Source organism: Bombus huntii, chromosome 10 (genome assembly GCF_024542735.1).
Source record: "Bombus huntii isolate Logan2020A chromosome 10, iyBomHunt1.1, whole genome shotgun sequence".
Taxonomy (NCBI): domain Eukaryota; kingdom Metazoa; phylum Arthropoda; class Insecta; order Hymenoptera; family Apidae; genus Bombus; species Bombus huntii.
The window spans coordinates 14,088,109-14,095,921 of NC_066247.1; the positions used below are offsets into that span (position 1 = coordinate 14,088,109).

At 34.7% G+C, this 7,813-nt stretch overlaps 1 long non-coding RNA gene across 3 annotated transcripts in view; it reads right to left on the reverse strand.

Annotated features, from left to right (window-relative positions):
- Positions 1-6,853: 6,853 nt before the first annotated feature.
- Positions 6,854-7,813, reverse strand: part of LOC126870266 (uncharacterized) — a 3,835-nt gene continuing 2,875 nt past the window's right edge. Inside the window, exons 2-5 of one of the 3 annotated variants that reach the window (XR_007691256.1) lie at positions 7,677-7,768; positions 7,415-7,559; positions 7,190-7,355; positions 6,854-7,123 (exon numbers count right to left, since the gene is read on the reverse strand). This is a non-coding gene — a long non-coding RNA (uncharacterized LOC126870266). Of the gene's footprint in view, positions 7,124-7,189; positions 7,356-7,401; positions 7,560-7,676; positions 7,769-7,813 lie in introns of all 3 variants that reach the window. The other 2 variants (XR_007691257.1, XR_007691255.1) reach the window with 2 other exon arrangements.

Consider the following 7,813-nt stretch of genomic DNA (forward strand, 5'->3'; position numbering starts at 1 on the left):
CATCAGGTTGCCATGTCAGCACATGCCCTGTCACGATCAATCCTTTGAAAACTGCGTTTATGAATTTCTGGAAAACAGCTGGTGAATTGCATAATCCGAACGGCACACTAATAAATTCATACTGTAGGAACTGTAAATGCTGTATATTTCCTGCTACTTTCTCCGACAGGAACACGAAAGAATCTATTCTTGGGGTCCAACGTACTGAATACTATCGATCCCTGTGACAAATCTAATTGATCCTCGATCAAGGGTAGCGGGTATCTGTCTTTCACTACCTTTCGATTCAGTCGCCTATAGTCGACGCAAATTCTAGTTGAACCATCTTTTTTTTCAATCAACGCGATCCGGCTTGCATAGTCGAAATGTGACTGGCGTATTATTCCGTCATTCAGCCACATTTTGATCTGACCGTTGACTTCGACCTTATCTTACGGGGATAACCTTCGCGGTCTTTCATAACCGGGAAGATCATCTTGTAATATTAAATTCATTTCAACCCCTACTTCGAGCGTTTTCTGCCGCTTATAATTTCGAATCAGATTCTCTATCGCCTGCTTGTATTGTATATTCGTGATATGGGACAAATCTACCTCATGCCTTCCCCACTCCCAACTTTAGCACCCAAATACCTGAAGGCTCTTTCTGGGATTCTTCCGGGTATCCTTAATTTACCAATTTTTATTGCCGGGTCTTTAATAAACCAGGTGTCTTTTTCGCTATTACCTGGAACATTTGACTTTTCTCTGCTGATATTTTCATGCCCCGACCTCTCGAGGTATTTCTGAAGCTCGTCTATCTGGCTTTGTGCCGCCCTCGTATTTTCACCAAGCAAGACGATATCGTCTGCGAAGGCCAACACAGAGACTTTGTTCCCTTCATTTATATTAATGCCACCGATATTCTTTTCGATTACTTCAAGCAGCGGTTCGAGACACAAGTAAAATAGCAGCGGTCATAAAGGATCACCCTGCTTGACTCCTCTGAGAATTTCTACCTCGACCCCTATATTATTATTCGCTTTGATCGTAGTTTTACATCCTTTGTACATTTCATTTATAATTTCAATTATGGGGGTCGGAACGCCTTTTCTCGCCAGACATGGTTTTATAGCTGAATGGGGTATAGTATCGAAGGCCTTAGAGATGTCCAATATTGTGATAATTCCCCTTCGATTTCTTTTACTATAATTTAAGGCTGCGCTCATTAGGTCAATATTGATTTTACATCCACTTTCGGATGTAAATCCTTTGTGCCTTTGTTGAGAATTGTGGATCTTTGAAGCCGAAATAATGTTATAGGAACATTAAATGTATATTGACAGTTATTACTAAAATAATGATATATTTATTACATGGACGATTCTATATATATTTATCGATACACACTTGCACGCGTCTCAGAACCTTCTACACCCGACTCTTCATCGACGACTCTTAACCGACTGACTGTTTACATTCCTTTGTTTCGAGACGCTGCGCACACACACATACTTCCACACACTGATATATACATATAAGTATTTCTACTACGCACTTAACTCAGTCCAGCACAGAAAATTACACATATCTCAACACACCTCCTTAATTTTTTGTGCTGCATATTTATAGTGGGTCTCGTTGTAACTGTTTTGAAATCGACTTAAATAATTTACACTATAGCTAACGTCTAATCTTGTTCCAGTACTAATATATAACAAAGCTCCTATGAGATTTCTATATCTTATATCGTCTAAAGCTGATTGTGCGAGTTCTAAACTTAAGTTTTGTTCCATTGGTGTAAAATATAATTTACTGTTTTCTATATTATAATGTTTCGCTAATGACTCTATATAACTACTTTGATCCAGTTTCATCTCACACTTCTTATTATCGTATTCAATGTTTATTCCTAAGTAAGTCTTTACTTCACCCAAGTCCTTCATCAAAAATTTGTTTGACAATTTTTTTTCAATTTCATCGATTTTTCTTATGTTTTTTCCACATATTAATAAGTCGTCTACGAATAGAATTAAATATATAACATCATCGCTCTCATACTTCATATACAGACAATAATCACTCTTACTTCTTTGAAATCCTAATTTTTTCATATATTCGTCGAAACATTCATACCAAGCTCTTGAACTTTCACGCAATCCATATAACGCTTTTGATAATTTACATATTTTCCCGCTTTTATCGTCGTAACCTATAGGTTGTTTTACAAATACTTCCGATTTTATAGTTCCTTTTAAGAAAGCTGTTTCTACATCCATTTGCATAATCGTCAAACCATATTGACAACAATAAGATAGTAATAACTTCAACGTTTGCATTTTTGCTACTGGAGAGTATAAATCTTCCAGTACTTCTTTTTGTTGGAAGCCTCGAACAACTAGTCGCGCTTTCTTACGATTATCAGATTTATTCGTATATATCCATTTCAAGTCTAATACTTTTTTGTCTTTTGGTTTTTCTACTAATTGCCAGGTCTTATTTTTCATTAAACTATTCATTTCTCGATCCATTGCTTCTTTACATGAACCGCTGTCATCTCCACTTAAAGCTTCTTCATAGGTTTCATAGGACTGTGTGCACTAACTATATTCACATAAATGAAATATGAGCTCCTTTGACCATATCTTTGAGGTTTCTTTCTTTCCCGTCCTGACCTTCTCAAATTACTTTCTGTGTCCTCAAGTTTTTCTTCTGATTCGTTACTTAAATTTCTCTCCTTTTTTATTGCAACCTGCTCGACCTTTTCGTTTACATCCGAATGTTCGTCAAAAACCTTTTCTGTCTCATTGCCTGGTCCATCTTCTCCTCGAAATCCTACTAAATTATCATCTTCATATAATTCTACGTGTCTTGCAATTACAATTTTATTATTAACTAGTATCCTATATCCATTGTTTTCATAACCTACAAGTATCCCAGTGTCTGCTTTTTTTGTCCCATTTCGAATTTCTTTTAACTTCGGGTATTCTTACGAAAACTCTACTTCCGTACAATCTTAAATTATTTATATTCGGTTTCCTTTTTAAAAATATTTCAAATGGTGTTTTATTTTCATATGTGTTTGTAACGGTTCTATTTTTTAAGTACGCCGCGGCTCTAACTATTTCCGGCCAATATTTAATATTCAGCTTTGAATCATGTAATAAGCATCTAGCGGAATTCATGATTGTTCTATTGTAGCGCTCAGCTGTTCCATTTAACTCGTGAACATAAGGTGGGCATGGTTCTACGACAATTCCCTTTTCCCTAGTTAGATTGTACATGCTTTTGTTCATATATTCTTTTCCATTATCGTATCTTAATCTCTTTATCTTTTTACCAGTAAGATTTTCGACTTTGTTTATGTAATCAAGGAAGCAATTGTAAACTTCACCTTTTGATTTCAAAGTATAAATCAATGCACACTTACTGTAGTCATCTATAAATGTCAAGAAATATTTGGATCCATCAAACCCGGTATTATTATGAGGTTCATTTAAATCGGTATGTACTAATTCTAAAATCTCGCGTACTCTTCTACGGTTATTTTGGAAGGGTACATTTCTATATTTTTAGCATGAGATTCTTGCCTTTCAATGTAACTACTTATCTTATATAAACCATGATCTTTGAATGCTATCCCTATCAACTTTCTGTATTTGTTATATATCTTTAAAGTATTTCCTGCTGAGACTATCTTATTTTCATTCGTTACTCTCGCATAGCTAATTAAGTTATTATCCATTTCTTTCACGTAAAATACATTAGACATTGTAATTTTAATCCTCCTTTTGTTTACTTCAAAGTAAGTTAGAATTTTTCCGACTTTTGTTCCTTTTAGAATTCTACCGCCTCCTAACTTCACATTTATCGGGTTTTTTTAATTTTCGTACTCAACAAAATAAGAGTCATTATATATAATGTGATCTGAACATCCACTATCCAATATCCAATCTATTTTTCGCGTATCGCTAGTACATACCGTAATTTCATTTTTATTATTTTCGCGCTCTACTCTCGTTAGGAAAGATCCAATTTCTTGGTCGTCGTAGCCCTCGTTGTGTGAATAATTTGCGTCGTGTTGACTTGCCTCGTAGTAGCGTTGTTGCCGGCCTCTGCTTTGTCCTCGTTGGCCAAATCCTCGTTGGCCGTATCCTCGTCTTCTTTGGCCAAAACTTCGTCCGCCGCGACCCCTATTCTACTGCGGCTGATACGCACCTCCTTGCTGTTGCGTTCTTCCATTGTTTGCGCCATTGTTTCCGCCTCTATACGTGTTTGTGCAATTTTTTGCCATGTGACCGTACTTTCCACAGCCATAGCACTTTATGTCCTTTTTTTCGGCTGTAAATACATTTGACTTTGTTCTATCACTTTCTTTCTTGCTACGCGTTTCCCACATTATAATTTTATTTTTCAAAAATTCACAAGTCCGATCACTTTCTTTCACTGAGTCGATTAAGTCACCAACATAGCTCAATGATTCTGGTAGTGCTTTCAGCATGTAGTCGAGTTTTTCACGTTCGCTTACATTTGCACCAGCACTCTTTAATTCATTGATAGTTTTTTCAAATTCCGTGAAAAATGAATTTGATTCTTCAAAGTCTTTCAACCTCATCATGTCTAGTCTACTTCTTATACAAATTTGCACTGCTGTTGATTCCTTCATATACATCTCATCAAACTTTTGCATTATTTTTAAAGCAGTGTCTTGATCACCAACAAATTCTAATTGCTCATTCGTTATACTACTATAGATGTAGTTCATCGCCCATTGATTCTTTTCATCCCACTTATCTTGCGCATCCGTGTCCATTTTCTCTCGTGTAGCCGGTTCATAACATTTTTTACACTTTAGATACATTAATATTCTTTTCTTCCACATTCTGTAATCGCGTCCATCGAATATTTGAACCTTAATTTCGTCGTCCCTTGGCATCTTGATTCGTTTTCTATATTCACACCTTTTTTTTTCTTTTTTTTTTTCAAAAAATAATTCTCTTTATTATCCAAAATCTTTTTATTTGTTCTACCAATAGCCTTTTTATCTCTTCAGAACTTATTTCCAATTTTTTATTCCTTTTTATAAATCGACTTTTATACATTCACTCCCGGTTACACGTGGTTCCATAACCTTAAATCTCGGCAACCACGATCTTCTACCATGTTGAGAATTGTGGATCTTTGAAGCCGAAATAATGTTATAGGAACATTAAATTTATATTGACAGTTATTACTAAAATAATGATATATTTATTATATGGACGATTCTATATATATTTATCGATACACTTGCACGCGTCTCAGCACCTTCTACACCCGACTCTTCATCGACGACTATTAACCGACTGACTGTTTACATTCCTTTGTTTCGAGACGCTGCGCACACACACATACTTCCACACACTGATATATACATATAAGTATTTCTACTACTTAACTCAGTCCAGCACAGAAAATTACACATATCTCAACAGCCTTATATTTTGATCTATACCCCGTCTTAGCCGCCCATCGAGGATTGATGAGAAAATGCGGCCTAGAATTGGGCCGATCGTAATTGGTCGCCAGTTCTCGACCATATTTCCATCTTTATTAGCCTTTGTTATTAAGGCTGTCCTATTTTCCTTCCATGCGGTCGGAAAATAGGAACTATACCATAATATATTTGTCGGAGATGAAAGAACACCGGAGCCTTTGGAATTTTGGATAATCCCGCAACATTGTAACCTAGAGTCTACTATAGCTGTAATTGAACAATTGTAGTTATTCAATCCGATTGTAATTGTTCGAGAGTTGTGATAATGAGCTTTGGCTCGAGGCGACAGTCAGTCGCCGAACGTAGCCGCGGTCACAGGATGAACGCTTTGTCTAACAAAGGCATGGAATAATTCTATAGCTCTCCTTAAGAAGGAAATAGTTGTAACACTCGACAGTAAACATTCCAACGGTCCCTGTCCCGTAGCTCGCCACACGCAGACCCTGTTCTTCGAGTAAGATGATCGAGTAAGATCGATCGTATATATATATGTAACTATGCACTAAATTTGAAACGTATGCGATGTATTGAAAGTTTTAAAAGTTTCTTTCAAGTTTCAGATATTTAATCTAAATTAGAGATATATTAGTAAAACATGAGATGAAATATATATATTTACATTATAATTTTTAAACATATTCGTATTTTTAAACATCATTAAGTAAATTTCTAAATAATTAAGAATATACTGCTTCTTATTAAATAGGTACGAAATGTTTTTATTAGCGAGAAGCTATTAAAAGTGATGGTTGACAAATTGTATCGATATACCACAAGTTGACGAAGTATACCAGTAATAATTTAACAAAGCAAATTCTTCACTGCGATCTTCGAGAGAAATTCCTTGGAATTGGAATTGTTGTAACGAACGCAGCTGCATTTATAACATGCGACATAAGTAAACTCTTTTATATACTAAGCTATTTGATTAATGCTAAGTATGTAAGAAATCTAAAAAGCTTTTAAAATCGTATATTTATCATTGTACTATTGATTTTCCTACCATTTCGAAATGTTCAACTTTGAGAGTAATTACTATATCTTCGTTCTTAAATAATGGAGCAGCTAGCGAAAAAAATGAAGGAAAGGCGGAGAAACGATGCAGAATATTCATAACGTGCACGTGATTCATCTGCATGTTTCAGTTTTGTTGTATATTTCACAATCGAACATTTTCTTTTCTCTTCTATCGTACTCTTGTATCTTGTGACGTGACTGTTTCTCGTGGGAGATAAGAGCAAGACGAAATGCGGTTTCTAGCATTTCGCAAACAAAAAAGGACGAAACTGTTCGCTTTTCTTCTGTTTTCTTGTTTTTAAATAGAGATGAAAGATAAAAAGACATATCTACAGAATTTATTCTATTTCCATTACACTATTTTCATCTAAATCAATTGGCTTGCTGAATAAATTCTTCTTGTTTACAGGCATAGCTAATAGAGATTTGGATAGTCTAATATGGCTTATTTTCATTCTTTTTCTTAGCTCTAATACTTTCTTTAAATCTTTCTCGCCAAACCTTATAAATTTAAAATTATTCGCACACTGTAATTCATTATTCCAATTCAATAACATTTCACACTGAGTTGCATTTAAAATATCAGAAATTTCTGAAAAATAAAGGAGGGTTTGTACATCAGGATATATTGAAAATAAATTTGGCTGTAATTCTTTACCTATTCCACGTGTATGATATTCTCCTAGTTCTTTCTACTCTAATTATATGTTCCCTCCTAGCATGCTGTCTACTCCTGTTGCTACCTATAGACCTTTTAATAGTAATTTCTTCCATTTCTTCATCATTTCTTGCTACATACCTTTGGATCAAATATAGAACTATAACTAATCACATCTTTAATGTACAATCTCTGTATCATCATGTGTATACATTTTTGTTTTACCTCCGTTTCTAACAAACTTGCAGTTATCTCTGGAGTATAGGGTCACACGCCTGGAATCATATTGTTTCTGATCCACGATATTTTCTCTCCTATTGAATTCTGTTTTATCAAGCAGGACATTTCTGCCTTCTGTCTATTTGATATTCTGAAACAAAACACATTGTCCATTTCCTTCTTTATTACACAAAAGTATTATATAATCATATAAAATAAATGAAATGTACATAACAAAATCACATAATTTAATAGTAATTGTATTTACTTTTTGGCTTTTTTCGTAATAGCGATAGACTTTCTGCTATTTGGGTGTATCATTTTCTTTGGCTTCAGGAATTCTTTTCTCATTGCAGTGGCCTATAAAAGACAACAAAATAAATTAGTTAAAATATTACCATGGCT